Source organism: Cupressus sempervirens, chromosome 10 (assembly GCF_028749045.1).
Source record: "Cupressus sempervirens isolate cs-2001-9-10 chromosome 10, ASM2874904v1, whole genome shotgun sequence".
In the NCBI taxonomy this organism is placed as follows: domain Eukaryota; kingdom Viridiplantae; phylum Streptophyta; class Pinopsida; order Cupressales; family Cupressaceae; genus Cupressus; species Cupressus sempervirens.
This window is the reverse complement of record NC_143127.1, coordinates 936236229-936258941: the sequence shown is the minus strand read 5'-3', so window position 1 is coordinate 936258941 and position 22713 is coordinate 936236229.

Here is a 22713-nt window from a genome sequence, read left to right as displayed (position 1 = left end):
ATTTGATACTTGGGATCATCGCAGGGAGACTATGCCAATATTTGAAACACTCTTATAAGCATTTGATATTTGTAAGATAAATTCTCAAAGACACTTGTAAGTGATTCCAATGTCATAGTACCTACTATAATACTTTCCTTGATTCTATCTAGTGGCTTCCATAATATCATCTATGTTGTCTTGTTGTTGCTTATGTTGTGTAGTCTCTTTCAAAAGTTGCTCCTTCTTGTTCTCTTTTTAAAGCTGCTCCTTCTCCTTTACATTCGTGCCTTCAATTTTGATTACCAAACTTCTAAATATATACCTCTACCTTATCTAAAATCAACTTCACAGTGTGTTGTAACTCTGGCATAGGTGTTTGATCATCGACAGCTTTCATTTCAGCATTCAAGGTTTCAAGATTGGTCAACATCCTCACTTGTGGACCTCTCATGTCGAGCACTTTTTGTATTATTTCAACACTGTGCTCTTGCTTCTGAGCTAATAGTTCTTTAGATGCATTTTCTTGTAAAATATTAATTTTTTTGAACAACTATAAACTCTTAGAAAGTATATTGTTGTTTTCATGTATGTGTGTATATATACAGAGAGATCTTGTGGATTGTGGGTTATAGATTATGAAAAAAAAAGAAAAGAAAATATGACATTAATAATTCCCCCATTTGTTTTGATTGATTGTGGAGAGTTGTGTGAGAAAGAGGGTAAAAAGCTCTGAATGAGGATGGAGAGATCTGAATGTTGGTGGAGGTCAGTGGAGATCTAGAATTTTATTTTCATTCCCTTGTGATCTTTGTGCCCCTACTATGTGATTTTCTTCAAGGGGAGAAGAGGTACCTATGTAAATGTTCTTTCATTTTCCTTCTAAACATGTATCTCTTATTCATATATTATAGATTTCGTTAGATTCAAGAATAACTAATTATAATTATTGTATACGTATGTGCATGTATGTATGTAAATCAATTCGCTTTGTGAACTGCTTTACATGCATACATACACACTTGCATAGAACTTGTGCTAAATTAAATTAACCATTTATGTCTTGAATTCACACAAGAAATTATCCTTGCATTCAATCAAATTTATTCATAGCAAACTCAGTATGCAGAAATATGTAGTTACAAATTATATTATCTCTTGGTGATTGAGTAAAGATCTAGTGCATAATATCATCTAGGCAATGATTGGATGCATTCACATTAAGTCATAATAAGATCAAGTAGATGATCCATTTATCTCACTTCATACTTATTTTATTGAACATTTTGTTTAAAATAATCAATAATACTAGAATTATATAGCTACAACTAGTACTCTTGTTTATTTTATTTAATCATATACGTTTAAGACTGTTATTTTACTTAAAATTAGCCTGCATATTTGTTATCACTAAAACACAAATATAGATCTCTAATAGTTATATTTTTTGATATATTTAATAGTTTAATAATTTAATAATTTATCATTTTATGTAATTTTCTATTATGAGATAGAGACATCTATCATGAGGATGGATATGCCAATTTTGATCATCTTGCTTTTGAAGTTGATTCTCTTATCAAATTAAGGAAACTACTTGCAACTAACAACCTAATTTTTTGCAACTTCCTTGATCAGCCATTCACACAACTATCTTCCTCCTACCCCACCATAGCATGCAGCCCTTGTTTGAGGTTTATATCTTAGTCCCACCATTTCAGAAGACTGAGTCTAGTAATTTGATTCTAGCAAATTGATGAAATAGAAATTCAATATAGAGGAGAATATATTGGCATGACAAATGAATCATCCCATATCCATAAACAACATATAAGCTTGTGTAAGTCTCTTTCCTTTAAAGACCCAATACATGGAGCCATTATCATCATGAGTAGACTCACTCTCCTTAGAAAAATTCAATTGTAACTATTCATACCAAACTAAGTATACAAAAATTGTACTTACAAATTATATTTTCTCTTGGTGATTGAGTAGAGATCAAATACAGTTTTCCAAGGTGATAAAAATACATATGCAAATGTGTGTGTGTGTGTGTGTGTGTGTGTGTGTGTGTACACACACGTATATGTATATGTATGTATGTATGTATGTATGTATGTATCTCTGCATCTCATTGTCATGTCCGTGTGATCTCTGTATATGTATGTTTGTATATATATATACATATATATACATACATATATATATGTATACATATATATATATATGTATGTATATATATGTATATGTGTGTGTGTGTGTGTGTGTGTGTATATATATATATATACACACATGTACATGTATGTATATATATGTGTGTCTATGTGTGCATATAAATAGAGAGATCTCTATATATATACATACATACATACATAGACACACATATGTGTGTATGCGTATATATATATATATCTATATATATATATATATACATAAAGAGAAGCTTCTCTAATCACTTTTGGAGGAAATATAAAGAGATACATGTTTAGAAGGAAAAGAAAAGAACATTTACGTAGGTACATCTTTTCCCCTTGAAGAGAATCGCAGAGCAAACACTACTACATTTGGGTCTAAACATTGCAATTTGATCCCAAATGTTGTAGTACTACAAAGGGAACAAAGATAACAAGGGAATGACATAGAAATGAAATTGTAGAGAAAGGGCATGGAGATCACAAGGGCACAACAATGAAATGCAGAGATCATAAGGGTGTGACAACAAAATGTAGTGATCACAAAGGCACAGCAATGAAATCTCCACCAACATTTAGAGCTCTCCACCCTCTTTCACATGCAACTTTCCACAATCAAAACAAATGGGGAATAATTTATGCCATTTTTTCTACTTTTATTTTTTTAATATCTAAAATAAACTTCACATTGTGTTGTAACTCTTCCATAGGTGTTTGATCCTTGATAGCTTTCATTTCATCATTTCAACATTCAAGTTTTCAAGTTTTCTCTTCATTGTATAGTCCTTTTCACCCTAAAAATCACTTTGTTACTTCATTAAAATTAGGACTTGAATAAATTCAATGATAAACAAAGCCCATATGCTAGAATCCAAATAATTAAACAATAAAACTCACTCAACCCATACTAAGTGACTTAGCTCAAGATCCTGCACAAAAATAATGCAGACAAAGAAAAATGGAAAAGATATTTTAGAAAAACATATCATAGAAAATATTTTTAGAAAGAAACAATCCATAGTCTAGTTGAATCGGTCTATTTAATGATTAGTTGGGTTGATTACAAATTCTTGTAAAACTATCATCAGATTTGCTAAAATAAAATGACAATCAGTTGTTCCCAGCTAGCAGGATCAAATACAATTTTTCAAGGTGATAAAATTGTATATGTAGATGTATGTATATGTATGTATGTATATGTATGTATGTATATGTATATATGTATGTATATATGTATAAATGTATATGTATGTATATATATAGAAAGAGAGATCTTGTGGATTATGGAGATCGATGGAGATCTAGGATTTCATTGTCGTGACCTTGTGATTACTACATTTCATTGTTGTGTCCTTATGATCTTTGCATCTTGTTCTCATGTCCTTATGATCTCTATCTATATATGTATGTATGTCTTTATGTATGTATATGTATATGTGTATATATATGTATGTGTGTATATAAATGAGAGATCTTGGCACAATAGAAAAATAATAAAACTCACTCAATAGGTAGCATGGCCATAGATGTGATGGAAAAAGCTATTGGTAAGTAGATTCCTCTTTTATCTCATTTTTCATGTGTTTATTTCACTTGAACTATTATTTCGTAGGGGACATTTTCTAATATTGGATTCATTTTATGCAGGAGGTGATGAGGACATTCTTGGATATACCTATGCAATGAATTTCTCATGAGAAATTAATATGGATGTCCCCTGAGATTAGCAAGAGGTGATGAGGACATTCTAGGTACCTTAAAGATTGATCTTTTCATAAATATTTTATATGTTAATGGTGAATTTAGATGTTGGTGGGGGAAAATGAGCTTCCACCTTCATGTGGTTGGCCCTAATTAGTAGAGAATATTAAACTATTCTCAAAACCAAGTGAAGCTCAAAAATAACCTATGATTGTATGACAACTAATTGTGTGAATCTCTTGGTTTTAGGCAATGTAGAAGGATGACATAGTTCAATATGCAATGTAAATTCATATGCATACAACATCAAGTAGAGCTGAAAACCAGAATAGTTTTGTATTTTTGTTAGAGGTCTTTAATTAGGTATTTTAAGTTATAGACCATCACAAAAATTGTTCATGATGGTCTATAATTGTAAAAACTTAATAGACCTATTAAATAAATGTAATCATGTTGTGTTTTACCAGCTCCACCTATTGTTCATGCATTTGAATACAATTGCACGTGTAGTCTTGATTCAGAGTGGAAGAATCTTATTTTGGATGCAACAAAAAAATGACATGCACTAGAAGATGGGAAAATGATGTCAATTTTGCAAGTCTAGAACCTTTTTGTGCACTTTAAATATTGATCCTTTCTTAAGTATTCTAGATGTTAATGGAGAATTTAGATGTTGGAGGGGGACAAATGAGCTTCCACCTTCGCATGGTTGGCCCTACTTAGTAGAGAATATTAAACTATTCTAGAAACCAAGTGAAGCTCAACATTAACCTATGATTGTATAACAACTAACTGTGTGAATCTATTGGTTTCAAAAAATATAGAAGGCCATCATATTTCAATATGCAATCTCAATTCATATGTATACAACATTAGGCGGAGCTAAAAAACCAAACATGTTTGCATTTTTGTTAGAGGTTTGCATAGATCTATTAAATAAATGTAAACATGTTGGGTTTTTTCAGCTCCTTCTATTGTCCATGCATATAGAACACAGTTGCACATGTATTCTCTATTCAAAGTGACAAAATCTTATTTTGGATGTGATGAAAAAATGACATGTACCAGAAGATGGTAAAATGATGTTACTTTTGTAGGTCTAGAACCTTTTCTGTACTTTAAACATTGATCCTTTCTTAAAGCTTTTAGATGTTAATGGGAAATTTAGATGCAAGGGGGAGGGGGAGGGAATGAGCTTCCACCTTCACATGGTTGGCCCTAATTAGTAGAGAATATTAAACTATTCTCAAAACCAAGTGACGCTCAATATTAATCTATGATTTCATGACAATATTAACCTATGACTGCATCATAGTTATTCAACATTTGCCACCTATTCTTTTATTAATACAACATGTTGTCAATCCTATATTTTTTCAGCCACATGACCATCACAATTGTGATAGACATTTTACACAACTTGCCATGGGGACCATAGTATTTCTATCACACAACCATTGCAATTGCAATGGTGTCTTAGATAGATTGTTTTCACACTAGTGATGATGAAAATGAATGGTTTTCCAATTTGTTAGCTCAATTTGTAACACCTATGGCCATCGCAATTGAAATGGTATTACTTTTCATCACAACTTGTGAGCCAATTCCTCTTGATGTCATTTGGGTGATAGGTTACCATCATAATTGTGACGGCCTGGATGTTCAGCTATCATTTTGTGCAATGCTTAATGACAAGAATCCTTTCAAACTCCTCTCTTGAAAAGTTAATCTAGGATCAACTCCAAGGTTATGGGCATTCTTGAAACCTACTGGAATAGGCTCAGTAGAAGATAAATGTGAGTGTTCATGAGGAGCCTTTACTGGTTTGAACCAATCTCGGATAAGATGTTTAATCTGCTTGCTATCTCAAAAAAGTAACCACACAAAAAGAAATATATATATATTTTTTTTTTAATGAAAGCAATTTTAACTATGCAACTAGATGAATTCCTAAATTAACCTAGTGTTTATAAAAGAAAATAATGAAGATAGGGCAACAAGAAGTTTAAGCAAATGACTTGAAAAATAAATCCCCAATGGACATGAGCCACGAAAACAACACATCTATGAGTTAAGCCTTTGAAAAGATTGGTAAGTAACCAATGAAAATAGGAGCAACACTTCCTTAATTCCATTGATGCAATTATTGATGAGAATCTAGTAATCATAAGATGTTTCACTTTTCATCATATCGCAAGGTCATAGAAAGTGTGCTCATGCAAGACAAAAAGCTATACAGGAACAATAGTGTGATCTCTTCTCCAACTAAGTATGTCAACATAAACACATGGAAAACACTAGAATTAAAACATCTCTCAATCAAAATAACACAACAAAGATATTGGCTCCATTACAATCCATGAACATACATTCACAAAATATAACACTTAGTCAAGAATAACTAAACTCTGATTGAGAGCACCAATAGAATATATTATTGCATCAAAATAATAGCCTAGAATATATTTTACATTCCTGAATTTATAAGAAATCATCTTTTCAATTTGTGTTGAGAGTGAGAGATATTTTTATGCAAACATATGCTTCTAAATTAATAAAATAAACCTAATTATGTATAAACTAACTCTCTAAATGGTGCTAAGTAGGACTCCACCCTTGTTTATATCAATTAATGGGTGCATGAGCCTTTACATGACCTAAAAATAATAATAAAAGACATAGATAATAAGAAGGAAGCTGTAAGAGGATCTAAGAGTCATTGGAAGCTCTAAAAATGGAATCTTGGCCTTCTCTGGGTGTCTCTAAGAGTTGAATTGCCATCAGAATCTGTTTTTGATTCATGGAAAGCTATAAATTTGGAATTGGTAGTTAACTATTGGCACACCTTTGACTTCTTCAAAAAAAATTAGCGTACCTCTAGAGAAGCACACCTTTTTAGAAGTGCACCTTATGCACCTTGTGCACCTTGGGAGAAGAGCACCTTGGAAGATAGGATTCAAAAAATGCAAAATTTTCCCCAAGCATCAAAACTAAAATTCTAGCTTCTAGGTTTTGTTCCCCTTCATACCAGAGCTATGTCTGGATGTTTTCTCTTGAATTTCTCTATGATCTCTATCACTAGTTGCATCTAAAAAATCTAAATTATCATACTTATCTTTTACTACTTGTTGATAGTTGCTCACTTCTATACGAGTCTTCACAAAATCTTCAAGCTTTACATCCAACTCTAGCAATGCCTCCTCCATCTTAAATGCTTGTCTAATTCCTTCATAAGTAAAAGCTTCTTCAAATATCTTTTGAAACTATTCGATGACTATTTTTACTAGCAAGAGTTTACCTCTTGAGTCATCTTCAAAAATAACAAGGCACGCATCACTGTAATATTTCTCTACTTCCAAAATTTTCTCTTGGGTTTGATACTTGAGCTTGTGAATATCTACATGAAATATCTCCATTACTTTATTACCATCTGCAATCTTCTCAATCCAATCATCTACCTTATCTAACTCATCCCTAGTATATACATCCATTAATATATGATACCTCTAACCTTTTATTTATTGCAACACTCAAAGTTCATTTCCCCAGGTATGTACTTCATTCATCAAGCCAAAATCTTGATTTAAAATAGCAACTAGTTTCTCCACATTATTCTACATATGATTCAATAACTTAAGGTTCCCTTGTATTATTTGCACACCCTTTTCCTCAAAACTTTCTCACCATAACTAACAAGCCTTCAAAAATTGATTCACCTATATAATTGCATTCCTTTATCTTTTCTCTCTAAAGTTGCTTCAAGAGTGGCCTTCAAATTATTTAGGTCAATTGGACCAACTAACTCATGTAGAAATCCCCTCATGATTTCATTTTACTTACTCAACTTGACCAATTCAGCCTCATCTTTGTCTAAGTGATTAAACACTTCTTTAATTCCGGTGGTGATCATCAATTTAGTTGTGTCCATAGTTGGCTTTCCAAGAAAGACTTCTTTGATCTAATAATCATTTGTGGTCAAGTCCTCAATATCTGCATGTAGAGGAGGAATAGAAATGTGAGCAAAAAATTCCTAATTTTGCTCCTTCATAATAAAGGCCAATGTACATGCATCACTCTTAGGTAATTTAGGCTTCTTGAGAGCTTCAACTAACTCTCACATTCCCTCTTCCTTAGTACAATATAGTTTCCTTTTATGCCTAACCATCACCTCTTTTATCAACCACCTTGGAGTAGTTTCCATTGGAGACTTATACTTAGATGAAGAGGGAGTTTTTTATGTTAGACCCTTTCCCTCATCACTCCTCTCTAGAGTCCTTTCTTTCTATGAAATATCTATATCAAGCATCCTTATATCTATTGAGCCCATTATCCTTACCTTTATATCTTGGGAATTTTTCTTGGGTTCTTCATATATTTGCCCCTCCTCTAATATTTCATTGGCAAGTCTTTATTGTGGCTCTTCTTCTTGCACTAGTTGCACCTATTATTCATTAATCTGAGGGAGAGGAGTGGTTGAGCCTTTATCCACTAAAGATACATCTTGAGCTAGTGATGGTAGGGAACCTAGAGGTTCTTGTGGAGAAAATGGAAATTGACTCCAATCCTCTTATGGAGGTTGATTTGTCAGTGTATCCCTTATTTGATCACCCACTAGTTTAGCACCTACAAGCATGAAATCAAAATCTGGCATCTTAAAGACATAATCCCCTTGGTCCTATTTCTCATCAATCCACTATTGTAACTCATCTTCTAAAGTTGAAACCTGAATACATTGTGTAGGAATGGATGGTGGAGTTATCATGGAACTCCTTCTTCATTATGATTCTGTAGCCTTTGCCAAACAAATCCTCTAACTTAAGGGAAGGTTATTCTCTTCATCTTCTTCGTCCTCTTCAGCTCCTTCAAGAATAACTTTTGGGACTAATGGAAAAGGAATAACCTTTCTTATCACATTTTGTCTCCTTGTCCTTTTAATTGGAGTTTTCATCCTTTTCTTCTTGGGAGCTAATAGAGAGGCTTCTTCTTCTAGAACCTATGGAGATACCTCTTGTGCTTGCTCTTTGGATCCCTATCCCTATTTTTTGGGTGGCACTTGTGGATTATTTTGAGCTTGAGTGTTTTCTTGGGCTTGAGTTTCTTCTTGGGCATGAGTCCTTTCAACCTCGAGCTTAGCTCTCTATGGAGAAACTCTTTTCTTTTTATTCATGCCCTTACTTCCCTATCATGTCGATACACTATCTCTGGCCTAATTGGAGATTGAGCTATGAATGTTGGTATTGTAACCTTTGCTCCTCTAACTTTCACTAGGTGGGTTGTAGCTTGCAAAACTATTGTTTTTGAAACTATATACAACTTGAATGGTCTCTTAATATATTTTTTGGTTAACTAGATGATATGTCTTTCCCTATGTTTGATATCTACATTTTCTTCTCTATCAATTTTGGCATTCATGATTGGTCGATCACATATCTTATCTCAATTATATAGGGGATCGTAAACATCTAAAGTGTCTTTCTAAAAACCTTCAATGGGACCTTTATTTTCAAGGAACTACCTACCAAAAAAAGAGTCATCCTATAATAATCCCTTATTCAGATCTCGTAGTCATCTATTGCATTCATCCAGTGATCCTCTATAGCATCTTCATGTTTGAACTATTTTCCTACCAATTACTAAACTCTACCAATGTTTTCAAAACATGGATGAGGGGAGTTATAATCCTCTAAAAGATATTGATCCCATTCTAACTCAAAAGTTGTGATATCTTTCTTTTTCTTGACACCAAAGGGACCTATGGTGATGGGCCAAACCCAGGTCTTCTTATGTTTCTTCCTTACTCTATCATATGTAGATGAGAGTTTTCATGCAACCTCTAGCAATATGAGTCTATCACATGGATACCTAGGGAGCTTCTTAGGATTTACAGTTGTACCTTCTACCCTTAAGCAGGTGAATGTCTTGAATTGGATGTATTAGGCACCTATTTCTGTATTTTTTGTTGCTACCTCTTTTGACATCCTTTTTGCATAGTCTCCCTTAAGGCATCATTCACTATTCTATATTCTTTACTGTGATCTGAGAGCTTTTTCTTCACCAGCCAAGGGTATACCACATAAGGCCATGCATTAGCATCTTGCAAGTTAGCCCTCTTAAACAATCCTAGGTAATCTGTAGTTCTTGCTCCTAACAGATACACCAAATAATATGTCATATAAAATCTTAGATAATTTTTTACCACCACTAGCTATTCATCTAAATTCTCATTGAGAATTGTGGCCAAGTCAATTGGCATCTTTGTTGTTCTGATGGTTTTAATGAAGTGTAACATCCATATGTTTAAGTGTCCTGTTGTTGGTAATCCCATGATTCTACTTAGGAGCACTATGGAATGTTTGATATCATCCTTCATATAACCTCTTGCCATATCTACTTTTCCATATTTTCTTCCCAAAGGTGTTCTATCAATGAGATATGAGGATTGAATAATTTTTGTAGCTTCTTGTTCATGATCTCTATACCACCTTTCTACTTGATGATATGTCAGTCTTATATATTGATCTACCCTTAGAAGATGAAATAATTTCTTTATATGCTTGGGTCTTAGATCAAGAATGATCTCTCTAGTTATGTTTTTTACCACCCTCTCTTTTGAAACATAATTCTCAACCAAAGCCATTATCAACTTAGAAGATTGTACTAAAACTAGGTGTGAAGCTATGTTTACTAACCTTGGTCTTATAAGTGCAGACACCATTTGGGGACTCTCATTTGGTTTTTTTCATAGAACAAATAATGCATTCCATTTGATGTAACCCATTTCTATATCTCAAATTTTTGAATGCGCATCCTAGAAGCGTGATTTAGGTTGGACACCTTGAAACTTGAAAACCACTATTTTTGGAACAATCTTTGTAGTGAGGGAAGACAAGGGGGAAGCCATTTTATCTACATAAAATAGATGTACATTAGTCAAGAAGGTGGGAAATACAATCCTAAACAAAGCCTAATTAGGAAAAAATCAAACCCAAAACCTAAAACTGTCACAAAATTTCCAAAAAAACTCATTATTTGCCTTTGATAGACAAAACTTGGTGCACCTTGTACACCTTGAGGGTGCGCTAGGTGCACCTTTCTCCTAAGGAAAAATTTCAATCATTAAGGGTGCATATGTAGCACACCTTATGGGGTGAATTATGTACACACCCTTATGGTGTAAAGAATTCCTTTAAGTGTTAAAAAGGTTGGACATATAACACACCTTATGGGGTGCACTATATGTGCACCCTTATAGTACTTAGGAGGAAATTTTTTCTTTGAAAGGTGTGCATGTGCACACCCTGGATAGGTGCACACATGTGCACCTTTCAATAAAGTTTTTGTCTTCTTTTTAATTTTTGTTAAGTTTTTGTGAAGAAGGTGTGCACCTTATGCACCTTGTTATTTTTAACTTGGTGTTTTGTGTGTTGTGTAGGTTTTGAAGATTGGTGCACCTCTAGGGGTATGGAGGTGCACTCACTAGAGATCAAAAAGTCAAAATAAGGTAAGAAAGGGGAGGGTTCCTAGGCTTTTATAGCACACCTTCAAAAGTGCGCACCTATGCACTTTTGAAGCGAAGTTCTCCCACACTAGCATACTTAGTGCACTAGCACACCTTGAATGGTGCATTAGGTGTGCTAGGTGCGCTAGTGTGCACCTTTCCCACCAAAGTTCACTTTTCTCTCAAAATCTCTAGTTTCTAACAACTAGGTTTTTAGGTAAAGGGCCAGACTAGGCTTAAACACAGGTAGAACTCTAAAAATACTTAGACCCCAGACTAGGGGTCTAGAAAAGAAAAAAAATTGCTAGGGTGTCCTCATTTCTAAGAAGAAAGGGGGTGTGCATTGTGAAAAACACAACATGCCATCACAATTCTGGCCCAAATGTAGTAGCGAGACTGGTCTTAGATATTTGATTAGAGAAAAATTAGTAAAGAAATATGAAGTAAGAAAAGAAGTAGATCCATCTATTGAACATCTTGAACCTAAGAAGAGTGATCAAAATAAGATTGAATCCAATCAATCTAAAGATGTACCAAAAGAAGTTGAGCAAGCAAGTCAAACTAAGAAAAGTGATGAAACTAAGCAGATGAAGCAAGTTGAGTCACCTAAAGAGGTAAGTTATGAATTTAAAGGTAGATTCTTTTTATGTAATGAAGTTGGTCATATGAAGAGAAAAATTAAAGGTAAGTCATTCAAACCTATTACAATTTTTTATTGTTATAATTGTTGTGGTTTTGGTCATAAAGAAGTTGGTTGTAAGAAACCTAGATTTGATAGTCATAATAGAAATAGTAGAATGTTTAGAGATATTAACCCTATAGGTAATGAGAGAAGGAGATCCAGTGAAAGGACATCTAGTAGATCCAATGAAGGAGAAAGACCTAATGGAGAAAGGAATCATATTGTGTATTACAAGTGTAATAACTTTGGATATGTTGCTAGAAAATGTAGAACACCAATTAACCAGTCCTAGCCTAATCAGAGAAGAAATGCACCAGTATGTTAGTTATGCAACAATTTTGATCATATAGAACAATTCTATAGAATGGATATGAGGAACATCAATAGAAATCCAAATTTTAGAAGGAACAATAATAGAAACACCAAAAGGAATGATAGCAGCAACAAAAGTTAGAAAGATGAATTGAGACAACATGTGGAGGAATTAAACGAGGTATTTGTCAAAGAAAAATATCCATCAAGTTCACAAATAGTATTGGAAGAATGGTATTTTGATGCACTTGATGAAAGATTGAATTCAGCTATTGTATGTGATTCATCATATTTGAATTAAACACTTCCTTATTGAACATCAAGTATCAAAAAGATAAAATGGAGGTTGGAGATTGAGCTAAGAGTTGTGAAGTTAATATGAGGTAGAAGATGATATGTGGAAGCTATGTTTAAGAGTGCATGTCATTTGGAGATTACACATGTGAGTGCAAATGAAATCAAGTTTACTGCTAATCAAGAGCAACCTTTTGCAAATTGCATACTTTTGCAATTAATGTGAAGATCGTTTTGGTGAGATATAATCCATGCGAGCAAGATTATGTGTATCATTTGATTGTGTGTAGATTTAAGAAGGAGTTAAGAGAGTTTTGACACTAAATTGAAGTGTTTTCAAGTGTGAATTGAAAGCAGCCCTAGTTATGCAGAATTCAGGTATTTTCTAGATTTACAATTGAGATTTTGAAGCTTTGGAATCACTAAAAAGGAGAACCCTATAGTTTTTGATGTGAGTGAAAGGAAAAGGTATAAATTCAAGAAGCACCCATATGTTTCATTGGAAGATGATCCTTTAGGGACATTTTCACAAATTTCACACAATGTATTGCACATAGAAGACATAAGAGCGTATATACATTACAAGTTTGATATTATTGGGGATAGTGACATACACAAAGACCTAGACCTTGTATGTAATGGTAATTTATCACTGAAATGAGAGTTTTTACACCTAAAGGATTTGAAAATTGTTAGGCATATGTTCTACATAGATTTTGATAACCATGAATGGAGTATAGTTCATGAAGGAATGTTTTGGTTAGGAGACATACCTATGATGATTGATAACAAATTGATCCATAAGCTTACTATTTTTGGTAATGAAGGTAGAAATCCAATCAATGAGAAGAATGTAAATAAGTTGGTTAAAACTAACCTAAAGACAAAATTAGATGGAAGAAATATGAGGATTAACCTATTAACAGAAACTAATGTTAGGGTTATTAGTAAGGTCATTGGCTACAAAATGAACTACAATTCTAGAGTGGACTCAATACCTACTGGATTTATCCATGCAACATATTTGAGGACAAAGAAGAGGGAAAAAGTAAATATGTGTGAGATTGTGAAGCAGCAACTATTGGAAAACATTGAGAATTTGAAAAAGACAAAGAATACAGTGTTTAGTTTTGAATCTCTTCTAACGAATATACTCTTTTAAGTGATTAGACAATTCCTTGGTATGCCAAACTAGGAAGGAGATAGTGATCAGTACACAATGATATTAATAACTCATTACTACAAGAAGAAACCAAAATAAAAGATAACAATAGACATCTCAAAATGATAAAAGGTTTCCAAGCTAAAATTAAGCTGAGATTTAGAATTCTACCTACTCTAGTTGAAAAATATAAGAATGACATATGTTTCAAGGTTGAAATTGATGTCACATGTATGGAAGCAATAGAGCCTAGAGTGAAGTTCATAGACCATATGGGTTATGAAATGAGTGAACAAATAATTGAAGGTTATGCAAAGATCATCCTGGAATTAGAAAGAGACAAGGAATGTCCTAGATGGGGGACATATCAAGAGAAAGTCAAAGAATTTCATAGTGAACTTTACAACAAAAATATTAAGAAGAAAGTTGAGAAGAAGATCAAAGCAATCTTTAGGAAATAGGTATGACAAGAGAGGAATATAAAGAGGCAATGGTAATTTCTATGGAGATGAAAGCTAGTGGAAAAACTAAGGTCTTGGTAGCTATACCTCTAGAAGTAGTAGGGGTAGTAGAAGGAGTAACTATAGAAGGACCATCCATGCATATACCAAGTGCACCTTATGCTGTAGTAGCACAGGTAAAACCTACTATTGTACAACCTATTCAAAAGGAGAAGAATGAAGAGGAGGTAAATTTTATTGGTGAACAAACAATAACTCCTCCAATCACAAGGAAATATGAAAGACTCGCTAAGGTGAAGCAAGAGGCAGAAGATTCACCTTCCAAGAAGAGAACCGAGCAACTATCTAGTGGACTAGGAAAAAAAAGGAAAACATTGTAGATGATTGATTCAAATGAATCTGAGAAAGAATAAGAGGATAGACATATTGAGAAGGTTGTGACTGAAGCCAAGGAAACCTCAAGTAAGAAACCTTGGAAACCAAAGGTAGAAAAATTGAATGTTCAAATTATTGATAATAAAAGCTTTGTACATTTGAATAATTATTACTATTTGTATAGTAACATGGATAGAATGCAATAGTTAGGCATATGATTTTCACTAATAAAATGTTTGAGGAACTTTGTAAAGATATATAATAGGTTAATCAATAGAATATCAAGAGTGGTAGAAGAGGATAGAGGAATAAAAGAAAATTAGATAAGGAAACTCTACGAACTTAACAATGATGAGGATATGAAAAGAATAATGAAGGGTATTGAACCCCTACTAATTAACAAGAGAAGGACAATTTTTTTGATGGGTAGAAATTATGAGTAAGTGAATCAGGAGACAAAACAAGAAATAATTAAATTCATGACCTCTATTCTTGTTGTTGCTAAATAGAGCAAGGACTTAGGGGGAGGAGTCCCTATGTTAGAGGAGAAGAGTGCACCAACTGAGCCTGCAGTGGCTAAAGAGAAGATCACATCAGTGATAGAGGAAACTAAGGACACATTTATGATAGATGCAACTTCACATATTATAATTGGTATTGATACCATGCAAGTGGATAGTACACATAGAATGCTTGATGATAAGAAGATCCTTTCAATAGTTATGGTTCAAACATTGTTGGTAATATTACTAGCTATGCCAATTCAAAAGAGGAAGTAGATGAAGAAGACAAGAAGAAGAAAGAAGAAGAGGAGAAAAGAAAGAGTGAATGAAGAGAAGAAAAAGGTGGAAGAGGAGAAAAGGAAGAAGAAATAAGAAAGGAAGATAAAATAAGAAGAGGGGAAAAAAAAAAGATGAAGAGAAAAAGAAGAAGGAAGAAGAGGAAAAGAAAAAGAAAGAAGAAGAAGAGAAAAGAAAGGAAGAAGAGGAAAAGAAAAAGAAAGAAGAAGAAGAGAAAAGAAAGGAAGAAGAAAATAGGAGGAAAGTAGAGAAAGAAAAAGATGAAAGCAATTGGAAGGTTGTGATGCAGAAATCAAAATTCAAACCCTAGCAAAAACATGCAACAAAAAAATATGACAAAGTAGAGTTCCATCATGAGGTTGATATTTTGTTATCTACATTTGAGAAAAGAAAGTCTTTTACAATAACAACACTATCCATTGCATCAAATGATGATGATGATCAAAAAGGACTTATATCATCACTAAGAAAATTGTTGGAGAAGAACAAGAAGGTCAAAAATCTTGAGAAGACCTTGGAAGAGGTACTTGAGAAATTGCAAAAGATAGTCACGACCAAGGTGATAGAATAGGACCTACAGTTAAAGGAAAAGGACTTAGTGTAATTGTTTGATGTAGAATTCACTACTCTATTAAACATTACATCAATTCAAGCACAAATCAGTCATAATGCACAATTATTTGTTGTTGTATTCAATAATGTGAGAAATGATTTGCAACCCCTTGATACTAGCATCAAGGAATTGAGAAGAAGTCTATAAGAAGGAAGTAAATTGTATGGACAATGCACTATATCATATTATGATCTAAAAGATATGAATGATGAAATCATCTCAAAGTTAAATGAACTTCAAACATTGACATCAACATTGTAGCAATTAGACAATTATTGAAGATCTTGAGGCTACAGTATCAAAAGTTCATGATGACATCAGAATCATTGAACTTAGGAAAGAAAGGGTGATCAAATGGTTCTCACTACTCAAAGAACACCTAACACTAAAAGTTAGTAATGTAGAAAATAAGTTCAAAGAATGTCTTGGATCTAAGGCATCCTATGATAAATTTGTATATATAGAATTAAATTCAGTGGAGGTAGCCTCATATGGACTATGTGTGCTACTTAGTACAATAGAGGTAGTAAGGGATACATGACAGAAGGAATTTGAGTTACTAAAGAGAAAAAATTCAGATTGTTTTTCTAGGATCTCAAATTCAGCTTGAGAAGAGGTAAAAAAAATTGACTTGTACATAGAATTTTGACACCTTTGTCATTGATGTCAAAGGGGGAATAGTATATGGAAAATTGTACAAAGTACAATAAGGGGGAGTAATAGTAATATATTAAGTGTATGATGTATATAGAAAGAGGGAGTAGCACTTATCTAAAATATTGTAATAGGAGCTATAAGGAAAGATGGTTATAAATGTAATGATCCATGAATTTTGAAAGTTTTTGAAATTTTGCAAAGGCCAAGTTTTGTAAAAGTTTTTGAACAACATTTTGGGACTTAGCTAATTTCCCATATGTTTCCATTGATACCAAAGGGAAGACTATTGGAAATATGGCTAACTATGAAAAGTTGGAATAGTATTAGTGTTTTCATTTAAGGAAACATATACTTCTATTTAGAAGATATTATGTACACGTGAAGACTTTACAATTAGATATGGACAATTGTCTATGTATCAATCATCTATCTGGTAGAATAGGGACATTTTTGATGTGTATGGATAAAAAAATTATTATTGGTATGTGCATAGTTGGCTACAAATAGTAAAAAGTGTCAGGATGAGGTACGCAAGTGCACAAGTGCATATAGACAATATGGAATGAGTTATAGATTAAACACTAATAAAGGCAATCTACAAAATAGAACAGAGTATAACATAGAAGTGTGAATTATGGGTTAAGGAATTATTTTGTTTACAAAATAATTACTTAACTAATTAGGGACAAAAGCCTAGATGCTAACCCTAAGAGAGTAAGAATTTATTTTGTATTTTTCCAAGTGTGTGAAAGCTTGAAGGCCGAATGGACATATTTTGTAAAGTATAAATGTCTAAAGGAAAGTTTGTGATGTGCAAAGAAATTTGTATGTATGAGAATGATGTAAGTGAAATGTGAACTCATATGTGAAATATGTATGATGTGAATTATAATGTATGATCAAAGATATGTGAAGAGCAGCAAAGGAAAGATCAGATATTGAAGATATAAGCATTGTAAAGATGTTTTTGTATCTATCTCTTTTGTATAAAGGAATTGCATTGTATATTGCATGTTTGAGAAGTGGGCTCATCTTGCACACATTTTGTAATTGTGTATATCAACTCCTAATATGCTTGGAACAACTCCTAATAGGGTTGGAACAATTCCTAACAAGGTTGAGGATTTTAATGGGGCTTAGTCCTCTAACAAGGATCAAGACACTATGTATGTAATTGACTCCTAACAAGGTCAACATCATTAAATAGATACTTTTGTTTAGTGGATCATTCTATGGGTACCATCCCCATCAGGTTTTTCCCTTGGCCATGGTTTCCCTAGTTAATAAATTATAGTGTTATGAGTTCACTTATTACATGGTTATGTTTACTATTTAGAATTCTTAGTTTACTTTCATATGCATGTTATAAAGTAATTTTAAAAAATTGGGAAAAATTTTGTAAAATATCAATTTACCCCCTCTCAATATTCTCTATTTCTAACAAAATGACCAAATTCCTTCTTCTCCATAATGAAAATGAGTTCCACAAAAACCTCCTCTAGTAGATCCTTTCCCTCATCCTCTTCCTCTATGATCTTTACTATTCTAATCATGGAAATGATGTTAGGATTGACCTTAGATAGAAATAATAGTTACATACAAATATAACCAATATCAGAAAATAATAGATCTCACAGAAGAGAACACAACACACAAAAATTTAATGTGGTTCACCAAATCCCTAGGCTACATCCACCAAAAAAAAGTCCAATATTATTGTTATCCAATGATTACAATCTACAATCCCTTACAACTCAATACTACCACAAGAAGCTACAATATCACCATACATTATGAAATCCCTAACCCTAAGCCTTTTTATATAAGCTTTTGTCACTTACAAAATTAGGGCTAGAATAAGTCATCCAATAGAAAAAAATAAAAGTCGATACCTTTTACAATATAAGGTCTTTTTTTTCTTTGGGGGTGCTACCCCCAAAAACCCTTGCAAGGGTGTTGCCCCTCAACCCTACTTTGTATTGTGATCATTGCCCTAGGACCCCACAAAGGTGCGTTCCCCAAACCCTCATAGAAATAATCTAGGGAGAAATCACACTAAATAAACCTTTGAGTTTGATTAGGCTCCACATCATAATAGTTGCCCACTTAGAGACTGGTCAAAATCCACAATAATAGCTTCCCACTTGGAGACCGATCATAGCACTACTAAACCTATAGCTCCCATTGGACTATCAAACCACCCTGGACTTTTTGGTTCTTTTGTTTTGTTCAATCTAGAAGACAAACTGAAGCTAAAGAGGATTTCATCTTCTCCCTTGTTACTGCATTGGTAAAGATATATGTTGCATTATCATCTACATGTATCTTCTCCAACTTTAACTATCCATCATCCAAAACTGACCAAATGAAATGGTACCACAATTGTATTTGTTTTGTCTTTGTATGTAGAGCAAAATCCTTTGCAAGATAAATAGTACTTTAGCTATATGTAAGCAAATAATTATTCCTTTGTGGGTGTCCTAATTCTTCCATGATGAACTGAAGCCATATCATCTCCTTGGTTGCCTCTATAGCATGAACATACTCTACCTCTATAGTGGATAAACCATTAAAATTTTTGTAACCAAGAAACCCAGCTCACTATTGCCACACCAATAGTAAATACATAACCTATAGTAATCCACCTAATATCAATATCCCCTACCAAAATTGAGTTGACATAGCCCTATAAATCAGTAGTAGAGCCCCCAAAATGTAAACACTTACTAGATGCTCCTCTCAAATATCCAAGAATCCATTTAACTACAATACCTAGTTGGTCTAGGTCCACTGGAACCCCCTACATCCTATATACCCCTTAGTTCTTTTGCGCCTTGACCCTGACTTGGGGGTGCTACCCCCAAACCTAGTATAAATAATCTAGGGAGAAACTACACCAAATAAACCTCTAAGTGTTATTATGCTCAACATCACAAAAAATGATTGGACCAATTTCCCCTCTGGTTCTAATTTATATTATTGGTTTGATCCTTCTTCTTTGGACCTTCATTTTGTCCTTCATAAGACCTTCTGCCAGATCTTCCACCAAGACCTCTACCACTATTCATTTTATCAAACTTCTTGTTTAGATTTTTCTTAGCTCTAAGGGAAAACTAGTATACCTCTTCAATGTTGTTCATTTGGACTAGAGTTAATTCCTCCTAAATCTTTGGCTTCAAACCATTTAGATAATGGGAAACTTTCTCCTTATTAGCTTATGCATGACCTATTATGATGAGAATGTGGTAAAACTCTTTGGTATACTCTTCAATATATCTTCTCACATGCTTCAACCCTTGTATTTTCTTTAGTAGATCAAGCTCACAGACCACGGGAATGAATTGTGCTTTAATTTAGCTATCATCTAGTCTCATCTTGTGATTTTGTCCTTCCCTCTTCTATTTCACTCCAACTAAACTCCTGCCACCAAATCTTCACATGACCCTTCATTTTGGCCTTTGCAAAATTGATCCTATTAAGATCCTCAATATCTTCATACTCAAAGTATTCTTCCAATTCATTGATCTAATCGATCAAATCCTTTGGGTTAAGATTTTCCAAAAATGTGGCGACCTCAAACTTAGGTCTTTTTTCCAATATTGGAGATGGCCCTAAAAATCCTCTCTTCTTCTAGGCTCAGAACCACCTCTACTTCAATATATTTTTCTTCTTCTCCTTCCTCCTCACTTTCATCTCTTACAACAAGATTTATTCTTCTACATAATTGTTCTTTCAATGCTTACATCTATCTCTAGAGGGATCTAAAACCCTCAAGTGTGACAATTATGACTCTTCCACCACACTTTGTTTGTGGAGGAATTTTTGTGCTTCCACTAAAACCCTAGTGAAAACTGTTAGAATCTGAAAAGATTAATAACCCAGAAAACTAGTGCAAAGAGTAAATATCTAAACCATGAATGCAAATGATACAAAATCAAAATAGCATCATAGAGTTAGTCTCCAAGAGAGTAATGCAAATGTTGGAAGCAAAATAGCATTAAGAGGATGCAAAAATAAGAGATGTAAATACAAGCCAGGTAGCATGCTTATATAGGCTAAGAAGAGGGAGGAGGTGGCAACACCAACCAATGAGGAGCAACCATCTATTGGACTAAAGATAGCAAAGTATCTTCCCAAGATAGCTAATGGATGCTCACATGTAGGAAGGTGACACCTCACAACCATTCACCTAATAAGACATGCTTTATTAACCTAAGTGAGATTATTAAAAGTGTAGGAAAAACCTATCAAAATAGGAAAAATAAAAAATTACACTAACAGCTCCCCATAAGCGAAGCTTAGGTGGATGTAGAAATGGGTCCCGGCAAGTCAAGCCTGATGAGGTACCCATGTACATAAAATTCCCCCAAAAGAGAGAGAAAAGAGACTCCCCAAAGAAAATTAGGACTCCAAGTGAGAGGAAGAGGCCCCCCCAAAAGATGAAGCATCTCGCACCTCCAGCAAAGCTTGCAAATTTTGTCCGGTTGATCCACTTACATCGAACAAGTTTTCTTCCCTTAGGAAAAGGGACAAGATCCCAAGTGTGGTTCCTCATCAAGGAACTATACTCTTCCTGCATAGCTGTATCCCACTCAGAAATACCAAAAGCCTCATGAAAGGACTGTGGATTTGAGGCAGTAGCAATGAAGATATGTAGAGCATCTTGGAATTGTAAATGAGTCTGCTTGGTGTCTGATGGATCCCCAACCCAATCACCTGCAAACTGCAAGGTCTGTCTAGCCCAAAGTGGACCAGAAGATGGAGAACCTAGAGGAGAATCATCAACCTGTGAATGATGACTAGGAGAGGAAGGAGGTGAGTCCTCTGAATCACTCTCTGCATCAAAAGTGGAGGTATAAGACTGCTCAAGTGAATCTGACCAATCAGAAGATCTATCATGTATTCCAAGTGACTCCAATGTCAAAGTAGAAGGCAACCCTGTGACCATGCTCTGCTGGTTGAGCTGATGCAAGTAGTGGAAGTTAAGATGGCCAAACCGCTCATGCCATAATCTGCTCACATCATTAAAGTAAGTGAGTGAAACAGTTAAAAGAGGATCAGGAACAAAGTGAGAAAACATATAGAGTCTTGACTGATGATCTGCTCTCCCAACTGCAATTGTAGAATCATTGTGCAACTCACGTATCTCCACTGAATCAGGAGTGAACTCAACCTGCTTGCCTAAACCTGTGTGAGTGATCTGGTGTACCGATAGGAGATTAGTTGACAATGAGGGTACATAAGGAACATCATGGAATGTGCCATCCCCCACATCAATAGACCCTCTCCCACACACCTCAATAGGAGTGTTGTCACCCATCAACATAGAAGGCATAGTACATTGCTCCAAGGATGCAATTTCTTCCTTAGATGAAGCAATGTGGTGCGAAGCACCCGAATCAAGAACCCAAGTGGATGGTGAGGAAGCAACTGCAAAAAGGGCCTTGCCCTTTCCTTTCCCCTTGTTGTTTTCTTTTTCTTTGTTAGACCCTTCATTAGAACTTTGTTTGATAGACTCAGGAACACTGATATTATTCTTCTTAAGAATGTATGTCAAGTGATCAAGTTGTTTCTGCAAACATTTATGTTCATCATGACCAGGTCTTTTACAATAGACACATTTGACCTTTTCTTTCTTAGGCTTATCACCCTTGGAAGATGGTGTATCAATAGTTGCTTTTGAAGAAACCAAAATCTGATCCTTCTTCTCCTTGCTATTCTTTTGTTTCTTATCCTTACTATTGTTGTTACTACTTTGTCCTTGTTCTTTTGTGCCTTGGTTGGCAGCCAAGGCATGTGACTTAGAGGACTTAAGAATGCCCATCTGGATTAGCTTGTCCTGTTCTCGAGTGAGATTGACAGCAAAATCATCTAAAGATGGCATGGTGAATTGAGTACCAAGTGCACCCTTAGTAGCATAGAAGGTAGAGACAAACACAGAATATTCTGAACTTAGCTTAGAGAGAATACTAAGAATCAGTTGTTCA